At 37.1% G+C, this 13,909-nt stretch overlaps 1 protein-coding gene across 1 annotated transcript in view; it reads left to right on the top strand.

Annotated features, from left to right (window-relative positions):
- The first annotated feature begins 5,643 nt into the window (after positions 1-5,643).
- LOC121410524 (DDB1- and CUL4-associated factor 1-like) overlaps positions 5,644-13,909 on the top strand; it is a 46,764-nt gene continuing 38,498 nt past the window's right edge. Inside the window, exon 1 of the mRNA XM_041602673.1 lies at positions 5,644-5,724. The gene's annotated coding sequence lies outside the window, so the exon portion shown is untranslated. The remainder of the gene's footprint in view (positions 5,725-13,909) is intronic.

The following is a 13,909-nucleotide window of genomic DNA, read 5'->3' as shown; positions in this document are numbered from 1 at the left end:
GATGTAAAATAAGAAAGTTACAGGGGCGGATCCAGCTTTCGCCAATAGGGGGGGCCGAAAAGTATTTTCATCAACATTTTTCTCGATTGGCCGCTATAATCTGATTTTTTTTTGGGGGGGGGGGGTTCAGGGGGTAGTCCTAACTAAAGACTGAAGTCTTAATTATATGTTAGTTTTTTATTGTTATAAACAAGATAATGTATCTCATGTGGTCTTAATATATAATGCGAGCGCGAAGGGTGAGCTAATAATTCTTTGATATTTTATGTCCTTAGAACTGAAGATTCTGAGCAGTTTTTATAATCATGAACAAAGATAAGTATCCAACTAAAGAATGCGAGCGCGAAGTGCGAGCCGAAATTTTATTGTAGTAACGTGAACAGGGACTCAATTCGGACTGTTTTTTGTGATTAATAAAGAGGATACAAGTATCACCAATTAAATAATGAGAGTGCGAAGCGCGAGCTCAAAATTTTTCATATTCCAACCTGAAAACTGGACACTGAGCGCGTTTTTATTTAAATAAACAAGCTGTGTGTCTCAAACAATTAAATGCGAGCGCGAAGCACGAGCTTAATTCTTTAATACACTGACATAATAAAGAAGCATTTTGACAAATTTTGGAAAGAATTTCCAAACAGGATAGGTATCTCACAAATCAAACAATGCGAGCGCGCAGCGCGAGCTGAAAATTTTCATATAACAATTTGTGTAAATCAAACAAAACAATGAAAGCTTGATGTGCGAGCTAATATTGTGTGCAAATTGATTTCAGAACTGGATATATGAAGTGTCATTTAATCCTCTTAAATGGGATTTATTACACAGGCAATGCGAGCGCGAAGCGCGAGCGAAAATTTTTATACAAAGTCTATAGTTCAATTCTTTCCCTCATCTTTTACTTGTTTCCTTTCAGGGACGGGCCGGCCGTTACGAGGCTGTAAATTGCACATCATGGGTATAATACCTCTTTCTTACTTTTCTTTCTGTTTTTCGTAGTTACTATTAAGATAAAGAGTACACTTTTTCTGCAGGTTGTCAAAAAAATAGAGGGACCGGGGCCGACTCGGCCCCCTCCTGGATCCGCGCCTGAGTTATGACATTTTAAACTTTCGCTTAATTTCACAAAACAGTTATAATGTTATGCACATTCTGGTTTGTATGCAAATGAGGAGACTGATGACGTCATCCTCTCATTATTTCTTTTGTATTTTATATGAAATATGAATTATTTTAATTTTTCCTCATTGCTATAAATGAAACAGCGATTAATTCCTCCCTGAACATGTGATATTGGCATTGCTTAATACTATATGATTCAGTCAAGTCGATCCCTATTGTCATATCTGTAAAAAATGAAATATTGTATAATTCAATAATTGAAAAAAATAAAAAACAAAAGAAATAGTGAGTGATGGACATCATCGACTGACTCATTTGCATATCACTGAGCAGAGGCGTCGATCCTGGGGGGGGGGGGGCGATCAATGAAAATATTGGGGGGCAAACATATCGTTTTGCCCCCCCCCCCCCAATAATTCCACTGATGTGTAGAAATAAAATAAGATTGTAATGTTGCACAGAAATCAGCAAGCGAGATTGAGATACCAACTCGTTCTTTGTTCAAAATTGTGCTCAAAATGTCCGCTTTTTAGATTGGAATATCAAAATTTTCAGCTCGCGCTTCGCGCTCGCATCATTTATGTAGCAAAAAACCCATACTTTCCATGATTAAATAGGTGAATAGAACGTCCCGTTTTCAGTTCTAAACCTCAACAGAACCCCCGCTTCGATTTGTTGGATATTATCAAAAACGTCCATTAAACTGTCTTTGTTTCAGATCGAAATATCAAAATTTTCAGCTCGCGCTTAACGCTCGCATTTATTGTTCTTTTAGATACTCGTCTTAATCATTGGTACCAAAAATGCTTCGAATATCAAGCTTTCAGGCCAAAAAATAAAGAAATTTCAGCTCGCTCTCGGCACTCGCATTATCTGTGTAGTGAGATATACATGTATCTATCCTCCTTAAACAGTCCTAAACGAGTACCTTTTTCCTGTTTTCATGTCAGTATACTAAAAAATTTCAACTCGCGCTTCGCGCTCGCATTAATTTATTGGTGAGATATGTGTCTCTATCTCATGAGTTACATATATATATATATATGCATATATATGTGTGTGAGTTTGTTTGTTTTGCCTTTGGAAAGTTAATTCAGGATTTTGCCCCCCCCCCCCAATCTGAAAAATGGATCGACGCCCCTGTCACTGAGTTGTGTATAGCACTGTTTTGTGAAAAATAAGCGAAATGACTTTCATATTTTACATCCGATTTTGATGAAATTGTCAGTGTTATGCTAGTTTGATTTTCTCGATCTATTTATTCAAATCAACATTTTGCTGGGGTGGACTTGACCTTTAACTTTTCAGAGGTGAAATTACGATCTCCAGCTGGCTTCGCATCGTAATTTTTGTTGAACAGGAAAGCGAGGTCAAATTGGGCGCGCCCCGGGGCGCGCCCTTTTTCGAAAGTTTTTTTTTCCGAGTGTTGTTGTGGGGAAGGTACGTCGACTGTTATACAAACATCGAACAATTTCCGATTATTTGCATGGAGCTTCTTTATATAGCCATTATGATTTCCACCATGGTGAGGATAATAGTAAGAAAAATGAAGAATATTAAGTACACAAAATAATAAAATATCTATTTGTTTATGCTACTGAGGCATCTGACGATGTCCCCTCATTATAACTCATGATCCAGGTTTTGGTGTAAATCCCTGAACTTTCATCGTGATGACAAATTGGAAGAGTAATACTGTATGCAAAACAAGGGAGATGAGAGGTAATTCCGTGGAGGTAACGTGCGACCAGCAATCGGATTTTCATCTCACCGGAAGCATGTACCAAATGACGTAATTTAAACACGTTTACGATCGTGGTTCTGTTTAAGTCTGATTCTAGTCAAATCTTGTTCTAGTTTGTTTTCACACTTACGGAAATTTTTATTCGTCATTAGCCTTATTTTTTACTGGAATCATTCAAATAACGATTTTTTTATTGTGAAACTCGGTTAATCATTCCAATTTTTTGGTGTTTGAATGAAGGCCTACATGTGGGAATATGACATCATAAGTTTGCTCATTGAATATCCATTAAGACATGCCTAGTACAGTTTCACCAAAATAATGCAAATCATATGCCACTACTTTCTCTTGTCTTGTCTTGGGTTAAGAACGTTGATTCATGATTTTGCCCTGGTTCAAGTTGCCCCCATCCCCAATCTGAAAAATGGATCGACGCCCCTGTCCCCACTTGTTCTTTTGTATTCTATTATATGAAATTAGGTTTATTCAAACATTTTCTACCAAGAACTATATAGTATAGAACAAATGGATTGACAACTAATTAAAGTGTTTAGATTTAGTGCCGCAACTTATTTCATCATAATATGGAGACACATCATTTCCACATGCATGAAAAAATTAAACATCTATGATATCATAAAATAGCATACTAAAACTGGGGATGTGACATCATCAGCACACCTAATGAATATGCATGACGATGTGCATATAACTGTTTTCACAAAATATTGATAAACTTTAAAATTCAATAACTTTGTTATTTGTTATCCGATTTTGATGAAATTTTCACCATCTTGCTTTGTGAATTTTACTCTAGTATAAATATTTTCAGCCCGGACCACCCCTTTAAAGGTCAAGTCCACTTCAGAAAAATGTTGATTTGAATCAATAGAGAAAAATCGGACAAGCACAATGCTGAAAATTTCATCAAAATCGGATGTAAAATAAGAAAGATATGACAAAGTTTCGCTTATTTTTAACAAAATAGTTATATGAACGAGCCAGTTACATCCAAATGAGAGAGTTGATGATGTCACTCACTCACTATTTCTTTTGTTTTTTATTTTTGAAATTATACAATATTTCAATTTTTACGAATTTGACGATTAGGACCTCCTTGCCTGAAGCACAAAATGTTAAAATAATGGAATTCCACGTGTTCAGGGAGGAATGAAACCTCATTTCACATGAGAGTGACGAGAAAATAAAAATATTTCTTATTTCATATAATAATACAAAAGAAATAGAGAGTGAGTGATGTCATCAGTTCCTCATTTGCATACCGACCGAGATGTGCATATAACTGTTTTGTGAAATGAAGCAAAACTTTAAAATGTTGTATGCCTAACTTTCTTATTTTACGTCCGATTTTGATGAAATTTTCACTGTTATGCTTGTTGAATTTTTCTTTTTTTTATTCAAATCAAGTTTTTGTTGGGGTGGACTTGTCCTTTAATAGATGGCAAAATGGAACGGGAATTTATAGCGTGGGGCAAAAGAAGCGGGATATTGGATAGAATGGATTGAGTGAAAATGCTGACATGAAATCTGAATCGAAAAAAGAAAGAAATTAAGAACACGACCGGGCAGTCTGCCTCCTCTGCGGCTCTCCCGCAGGTACGTGCATCTGTGCATGTGAAGTCTAGAATAGTTTGATGAATTTCATGCAATATCGGTCGCAATTAATCAGGAAAAAAAAATACTGAAATTTGAGAGACGGTTCCGGAGGTATCGCTCGAGAATTATAGATGTCCCTAGCCGAGGGATTGACACGCCCGGCTTTCAATTACATAATGACTTTTTGTTATTTCATAAGGCAATAAATATATCCTAGCTCGCTTCGCTCGATCCCCGGCTCGATCAGGATATTTTTCCACATTATACCCATTGTATATAGGCCTAACCCCTCAAAAGGTTTGGTTTATGAATGCCACTACGATGAAGTAATGTGGTTGCAAAACAAATCCCTGATCTGATTGAAAGGGACCATCTTTCAGGATTAAAATGGCTGAATTTTGTAAGGTTTTTGGGGCTCCGCATCCGCCCGGCAAGCCCCACCCACATAGCACTGTGATGTGGTCTTTTAGGAGCTTAACTGTGGCCCCAAAAGATTCTACGATCGATCGTCCAAGAACGAAAAAAAAAAAAAAAAGGAATGACCGGAAAAGTGGAAGATGTAATGTTATTATTGGTATATCATGTTAAAATCTATCTTAAATATTATTTAATTAAGATTGCAATTACGAAACTTTTGAGAAACTTGCCACTTGCCCCTTGTTGCCACCCTTATCGTTTTACACTCTTGCATAGAGCTTCGCACCCTCACCAGTGGCATACAGAGTGGTGGGGTCGGGCGGCCAAGCCCCGGCCCCACTCCCCCCCAAAAAAAATCATGACAGCAAAATAAAAGGGGAAGCTCAAAAAGGAAATATTGAAGGTGAAATATGATATTCTGAATAGTTTATACGGTCAAAATCTATCACAAAGTTGAAATTTGATTTTAATAAACATCTCAACATTTTACCCACTTGCTCAATAAAATTTTTTTTTCAACAAGTTAGATTCAAGATTGAGAAACTTGCTTGACTCACCATCCCAGTAAACCCATTCCCAATTGTTTTTGGGGCCCAGGGTTTGTGCCGTGCGTTTATTGGTTTTGGTTATATAGCTGACAGATAAATTTCCACAGTAAACCCCACTAAACACAGTACTAGTATAGTATAAAGCTTCGATTTCTATATTTCAACCATTACAACAATACAACAATTACGCAATTTCTTATTTTACACGTGCGCGTTTGTTGGACTGCGGTCGATCTGGCTGAAAGTTTACCGAAAAAACATTATATTCTAGATTCGGTATTGTATGATTTCTTTCATTTTCGATAGGTTTTCATTCTATGAGAAATATAGTTTAACAATTATTGATATGTATTGTTGTATTTTTTGCGAGTTTTTCAGGTTATTTCATGGGACTTGCAGCTTAGGAGTGATGCGGATTGTATAGTGTGATCCCAGCTATTTGTATCCGTGTTGTGTTACTTATGCTTTGTGTGTGCTACTGCTAACCCGTCCCCAACCCAGGGAGCGCCGGCCCGCGGAGCGGTCCGGCGCCCAGGAGCTCATGTATTGACCCATACTCACGGGACAAGGGTAGATTATGGTCAAAATATCTGGCAAGATAAATTATGAAAACAGAAATTATGCACTTACCACGATTATATGGATGAAGGTCGAACGAGTGGCAGTTTTTCTGACAAGTGACATCTGGGCACAGAGCACTCTAGGCGACAACGCAATACTTACCCGTGTTAAGAAACTGGGACTCCACTCACGCGCATTTGGGCCGCCCTAGCTTAGAACTAAGCTTTGTTTCACGAAAAATTGAATATTCTTATAATTCAATACATGTAACTAATTAGATTAGTACTGTTAAATCGGTACTCACCGGTTCTTTTCTTGAATTTTCTTGAAAATTCCCACGCTTCTGGCTTCAATTCTGCTATAAATTCTGTCGCCATAGACAGCTACACATGCAACTTTATTTATAAATGGAGCGCCCCTTACGAGAGTCGCTAATGCCGCGGAAAAATTGTTAGGCATTTTGGCCTGTGGTCAAGGCGTTCTTCTGTTCTATTTTTTTTACAGGTATGAGATCGAAATCACAGCGACTATTCACGCTGTTCCATAATGATTCCGAAAGGTGCAACACCCCCCACCCACATGGGCGCAAATCCCAGGGGGACACTTCCCCCTAACCCAAAATAGTAGGGGCACATTATCAAATGTCCCCCTACTATTTTTGTTCTTTTATATATGATGGAAAGAAATAGGCCTACATCATTTAAATCGAAGTAAAACATGTATTTTGGAAGAGACTACCTTCTTTTGGGGGTGATAAACCTTCCTTTTTTTTTTTTGTTAGTTTTTTTTTGTTTTTTTTTTGCCTGTTTTCCAGCCCCTGGTCCCCTACCTTAGATTTCCACCCTTGCCTCCCACTACTCTTGATATTGTTTGCGAATCTGTTTTGTAAATTAAAGGGGAATTTCACCCTGATAAAAAGATGATGAAAATATGAGAAAAATCATTTCAAAATATCGATGAAGGTGTTATTTGACAAAAAATGGAGTTGATAGAATTTAGAATGCTTGATTTATTGTGACGTCTATAACGAGCAGTTGCTCTATCCTAAATATAAAATGCCCAAATTTCCCATTTTTAATGGTCCGTAACGACCCACTTTTTTCTTTTTGATAACAAGTATGAATTGATATACTAAATGTACCATAAAAATCATTATCATGTATTTCTTGACATTTCATTTACTTTTTTACCATAATAATAGCTGCTTGCAAAGGCCTACGCCGTCACAAAAAAACCCGGGGGGGGGGGGCCACTTACATTGACGAGTGGATACCATGCGCGACCAAAAAAACACGTAAAAAGGATGTCCTTTTCACGATAGGGCACGTTACCTATGTAACGTGATAAGGGTGTCAAAAACACAAAAATAACGAAAAAAGGGTATCTATTAATTCGCTAGGAAAACCGTCGTGTTTAGGGTCTAATTTGCGGGGATGATAAAACAAAATCAAAATGTTTTATAAAGGATGTCCTTTTTGCTCCAACACTTCGTGTTTAGAGTCCGATTTGCGCGAGGTGTAGAAGGTGGGGTCGTACTAAACCAAATAAGGTAAAGCCGACGACCGAAGGACCCGTAACAATAAAACATTCCTGTACTTGTTTAGGGGTTCATTTCAGGGAATATTTGCCAAGAGTATCGTTTTGTTTCCAATACTTGTTAAGGGTAGGGTTTCACACGCCAATACTTGTTAAGGGGTGCATTTTCAGAATATGGAAATTACGTGTTTAGGGTGCTTTTCGAGACCCCATGGTCATGCATGGTATCCACTCGTGAATGGAAGTGGCCCCCCCCCCGGGCAAAAAAAAAATCTTACCTTTGAAAAAGATTGGTGGGGGATGGATTTTCCTCGAACGCATACCAATTTTTTTTCTGCTATTTTCATAATAAACTTTAAATGAATTCAACTTTGCACTATCGTAAGTAACGGTGTATTAACCGCACCCGTGTATTAACCGCACCCCCAACTTTGGACTAAAAAAAAAAAAAAAAAAATCTCACATTTACATGCATATTTGAGGTACGAAGAAACAAAATCTAAGTTTTTCAGATTTCCAAAGTATCCAAAGAGATTACCGGTATGCAGAAATATGCTGTTCTTGATCAATTCATCTACAAATGTTAGAAAGAAAGAACGGTCCCGACAATATTGGCAACTTACACACTCGGTCACCTCACAGTAAGTGTACACACACAGCACTGCCATTACATTGCAAACTACGATACAGTACAAGTCATGCCAATACATCTTATCAAATTATGATCTGTGTCTTTCCCAGCATAGGAGGAAGAAACATTCACATTTCTTCCATCACAATCTCACAATCACTTTCAGAAATTTGATGTCTTAGCATGAATTTTGGATACGGGATTATAGGAAGGTTCAAGAAACAAAGAAATTTGCATTTTTTACAGTTGTTTTTTACGGCTTCGTGCCGTCTCTCTCGTGCGTGGTTTACATGGTATCTTATGAAAAGCAAACAGGAAGGAAAAAAAAAAACAAGCTGGCGCGAAACGGGACTTTGAATAGCGCCAGCTTAAGTCGCACTACAACCACATATTACAACGCAATCTCTAAGCTCACTCAACTCTCGCTCAGCGGTGACAAAATATTACCGAGTATGCTTGGCGTCTCTTTTAAATTAGCCAGGGAACTTCACTACTTTGAATCGAGAATAAAGTCAAAATTAGTGTCATGAAGGTGGGTGCGTTTGTTATGGACAACATTTAATGAATATTGCAACAATCGCTTCCCATTACCCGCGGCTCATACCCCTCTAAACGACATTGCCTGGGCGGCTACGCCCGGCCACTCGATGTGTTGTGAACTGGCAGACATCGTACATGTACGTGAGGGGTTACGGCGGGCTGGCTCAGACCCGTCACCGTGTATAAACCGCACCCCAGACTTTTGCTTCTACCCCGCCGAGAAAAAGGTGCAGTTAATACTAGTGCTGCAGCCGAACCGCCGAACCGAACGGAAGTTCGCCGAACTTGGCACTTCCGAACCGGACCGAACCGAACCGAACACAAAGGCCTGGTTCGGAAGTTCGGTAAAAAAAATGTTAACATGCAATGCGTAAGTGTGATGACTACATACTAGATTTAAGTATAAAATTGAACAAAAAAATATTGGTTAGTGATTGTGCACAAAGAGAACTCCACTCAATATATTTTTAAAATCCACTTTGATAGCTCCCATCACGTCTTTGATTGAACTGTTATCAACTTAAGAACATTTTATTAACATAAATATATTTTTTCTTGATAAAATGAGGGGACATTTTGAAGCTTAACTCGGTATAAAAGTGTGGTGTAATTACGTATTGCCATAATCGATCGTGATCGTAATCGGACCTAATCATTTTGTATTTAATAAAGAAAAAGAACCAGACATAAATTCATTCCTCGTAAATGACAAAGTATGACAGTTTCGGTCTCGTGTTTGATTAAATTTTTATCATTTTCAATTTTTTTTTAAAAACATGAATATATTTTTTCCTTATAAAATGTGGGGACATTTTAAGCTTAACTCAGTTAAAAAGTGTAGTTGAATTACGTATTGCTGTAATCAGACGTACATTTAATTGTTTTGTATTTAAAAAAAAAAGAAAAAGACAAGACAAATTAATTCCTTGTGACTGACAAAGTAATGGTAAAGTATATATATTCCATCTTCTGAAATTTCCATATTAATATAAAAGATAAATAAATAAGAGATGAAGAAATGAGGGTGAAAAACAGAAAATATAAAAATTCAAACCAAATCAACGCATGTTCCCTGATCGATGTTCCGGAAATGGTTGGTAAGGAAAGTTGAAACAGGAAGTCCAAACAACCTGCTCTCGGTTGCTATTATACAGGTAAAATTCGTATTCCGAACTTGAAATGTTTTTCCATTGTCAATATTTTCTTAAAAGTGGTTTAATCTGGTCAATTACTGAAAATGAAATGATAAATTATCAGTTCCGTCTTAGTTCTGACGATCAACGCCGGGTGATTTCACAACACTAAAATACAGTGTAGTCCCATGTACTCATTTTCGTGTTGGAAATATGTTTGAAGTCACGTAGCGTCGATCTTTCTGGACAAAGAATGGACTGATATTTTATCTTAAAGTAATTCATTGACCAGATTTCACCACTTTTGAAAATAGGGACTTTCTAAAACACTCATATTCTTTGGAATGTGAATTTTACCGGTATAATAACAGTTGAGTGGAGGTTGTTAGTCTACTGTTTCGACATTCCCGATCAACACTTTCCAATTTGAGAAGCTGCGTTGGCAATGACATCGTAATTAGGCCTGGGACGATTGTCATTTTCACCATTCGATTATTTCCTGAAAAAATAATCGAATGATTCGATTGTTCGTTGGGGAATCACGTCTTTTAAGTCACAATAGGTGACCTAATTTATGGTGACCCCCCCCCCATGAAGAAATCTCCATCAAAGACATGTTTAGCATAAATGAAAGTAGGCCCTTTTCCCTCGTTTCCATGATTTTTATATCAAAAGAAACTACATGAAATGAGATTAATCTTTCAGTATATTGTTCCAATGATAATCTTTCCTAAATCAATGCTGTTACTCTGGCATCATGCATCCAAGTGCCACACCCCTTCATATGAATGAATCAGCCCAGATCAGTCAGACTGCAGGTCCCAAGAAAGTGGCTTCTTTCATCCAAGTGATATTCATGACTTGAGTGTTTGCATATTTAATGAGCTTGATGCGGACCAAAACACCTCTTTTCATTCGGTCATTGCTGCTCTAATTGTGCATCGAATTTCATGAATTTGGTACCATTGTAAAGAAAAAGAATGGTTCTTTCAGGTCATGTGCTTGGATTTATTCAAAGATTTGGTAATATAGGTTAAAATTTTGATCTAAAATATGCTACAAAATAAATATTTTCACCTGAAAAAAGCTGCTATTTTCACACTTTATTTATGTTTGAGCCCAAATGATTTTTATATCATGATAAAGCTGAATATGTATGCTTTGAAATGATATAGGTTTCAAAATAAGAATTGGTTTAATCGGGTCAAGATCACACTTTTCATTTGCCAAGTACATAAAGCAGTTTGAAAACAAGAATACTGCACTCTGATTAGTCAAAGAGACCACCCAGTGGCAAATTCCAACGGCTCCAGTGCCTGGGTTCGTGGGAAGGTCACACTTCCCATGTGGTTATCTCCTCAAATACCCCGCGCCTGTTGTTCTGTGAACCTTATCCAGCCAATCAGAACTCTGGATTTCATGCAAGTACAAAATTTCAGAAATCTCGTCTTGTACCTTGGTGGGAAAAGTGTGATCTTGACCCGATTAAAAGGTGCCGCATATCAAGAGTGGCATTGTGAGAAAGTACAGAAGTTCAGCTTTATGGTGATATAGATATCATTGAGGCTCAAAATAAAAAGTTTTGCATAATTTGCAAAAGAAAACAGAGGAAGAAAATTCAGTTTTGAGGCACACTTTCAGGCCAGAAATTTACTTATTTAACAAAATATTGTACACAAAATAAATGACCAATATGAAAGAGTAACTTTTACTCTATTTGATGGTGCAATAATATTTCATTTAACTTGAGGTTAAAACAGGTAAATTCTTAGAGAAAGAAAATCTCACGAATCACGAGATTTTGCAAGGAGGAGGATTCAGCCACGAGATGATTTGGATGAATCTGGCCTTTTTGCTCATTAGCATAGGGACCTGCGGTCTGACAGAGATCAGCCCAAAGACGTAAACAACTCATTCATGAAGTATTCTTTGAGATTGACCCCAGGTGGAGCATTTCACTTGAAAAATTTCATCCCTTGCCCACACCATTTCTCCGCCCCCACTTGTGGCACTGTCCACGATGCTACACATGTATTTAAAAAAAATATTTTGCAAAATATTTCATTTGAAATACCTTTAAAATTACGATTTTTTCATCATTTGAACCTACATGTATAACTGGGTCTATTTTTGGAGACTAGTCGAGAAAGTACTGGGGAAGACGGGCGCATGTTGGAATGTCGTTTTCATTGTGTGAGGGGGATATAAAAAGGTTGCATTGTTTTGAAACATGAAAGGGATTGTCCGGCTCCCACCCTATCTTTCTCTCTCTCTCTCCTGTCCCTCTCTCTCACACACACACACACACAGATGGGGGAGGGGTCAATTCATTTCTGAAGTCATGACCTTTCCTGATAAGGGAACCACTACCTTCTTCTTTGTTTCCCAAAGTTTCATTGGCTATCCGAAGGTCCAATCAGCTCAAGTGAGCTGGTTGTGTGTTTACTTATTGTTTTGTGCACGCAGACAATGACTTATTTTGTGTATCGACGGGAGGATCGGGTGGGATTAAAATTTTCGGAGCGCTTTCATGTTGGTGTGTAACTGTGAATGTGATACAATCATTGATCATTTTTGAAAAATTACCTCGGTAACATTATAATTTTTAAACCTGTATGAAGTATTCAAAAACCGTTGTCATCGTTGTTTTCTTGTTTTTGTTATTATTACTTGGGTATTCGAGTTATCCCAATGTCATAATCAGGATCTACCGAACATTCGATTAGTGTAAATTTTTCTAATTTTTTTTTTCGATTGGTGATTGGCAGCATGCCAATCGAACCATTCGATCAATCGATGTTTACTCCCAGGCCTAATCGTAATCGATCATGATCATAGCTACTTGAAATAATCATGAAAAAAATATTCTGATCTTTGTAATTCTGTTTCTGTCCTGATTCTCTCATTATCAATATTTTTTCTTTTTTTAATTTTCATTTTAAAAAAGAAAGTAGAAATGACTTATTTTTTGTTTAAAGATTAAAACAAAAGAAAGTTCAACAATTTTCATAACTATTCTTTTTAGAAACAAAATTTATTATAAATATATGATAGATCATACTTGGATCACTTCGTTTGTGGGTCGGCGATCTTTATTTTTTTATATGTTAAATATAATTTGGCATTTATTGCCGAACCCCGAACCGAACCAAAGTTCGGAAAAAAATTGCCGAACCCTGCCGAACCGAACCGAACCCGAACATGCCGCCTGACTTGCAGCACTAGTTAATACACCGTTACTTACGGTACTTAATTTTTTCAAAGACAAAATAACAAAATTACATCTCGTCATCATCATCATCACCACTATCATTAGCATCACCATCATCATCACCACAACCGTCACCACAACCATCATCATCACCAAGATAATTTTCATCATCATCATTGCCATCATCATCTTTTTTTTTTCTTTATTTTTTCCCCATCCCTTCTTTTTTTTCTTCCAATATTCCTCCTTTTTTTTTAGAGCGGCACACCGTCATGCTCCCTCACTGATTATCCGCCTCTGTATGCTTGGTGTTGTATAAATTGGCGGATACCTCATAAAATGAAATACTGAAGAGAAAATAAGGAAAGGGAAAAAGTAAGAAGAAAAAGAAGATGAGAAGACAAAAAGAAAGCCAAACAAATGAAACAAAACAATGTCAAAATTTCGTAATAAAGTCTTCTACGTCAGTTTAATAATGATGTTTTCATTGAAATGAGAACAAAAAAAGAATTGAAACCATAGGCGGCGGAAGCGGGGACGTTCCCCCCTAAATTTGTTGTTGACCTTTTTTTTTTTTGCTTGTCAATTTATTTTCCTACGTCCCCCCCTAAAATGTTTGGGTTGAGAGCCTTTTTTTTTTTTGCTTGTCAAAATTTTTTAGGTTGTCCCCTCCTAAAATTTGGGGCTTCCGCCGCCAATGATTGAAACAATGAGGTAAAAAGGACTACATTATATAGTGTAAAGAAATAGAGGGAAGCTCCAAGACAATAAAAAGGTTGAAAAAGAAAAAAATGTGAAAACACAAAGCTCTCACAACATGAGCATAATAACAAATAGGCCTAATAACAA

This window comes from Lytechinus variegatus, chromosome 3, assembly GCF_018143015.1.
Source record: "Lytechinus variegatus isolate NC3 chromosome 3, Lvar_3.0, whole genome shotgun sequence".
Taxonomy (NCBI): domain Eukaryota; kingdom Metazoa; phylum Echinodermata; class Echinoidea; order Temnopleuroida; family Toxopneustidae; genus Lytechinus; species Lytechinus variegatus.
The sequence above is the reverse complement of the archived record's forward strand: the minus strand, read 5'-3'. Positions and strand labels throughout refer to the sequence as shown.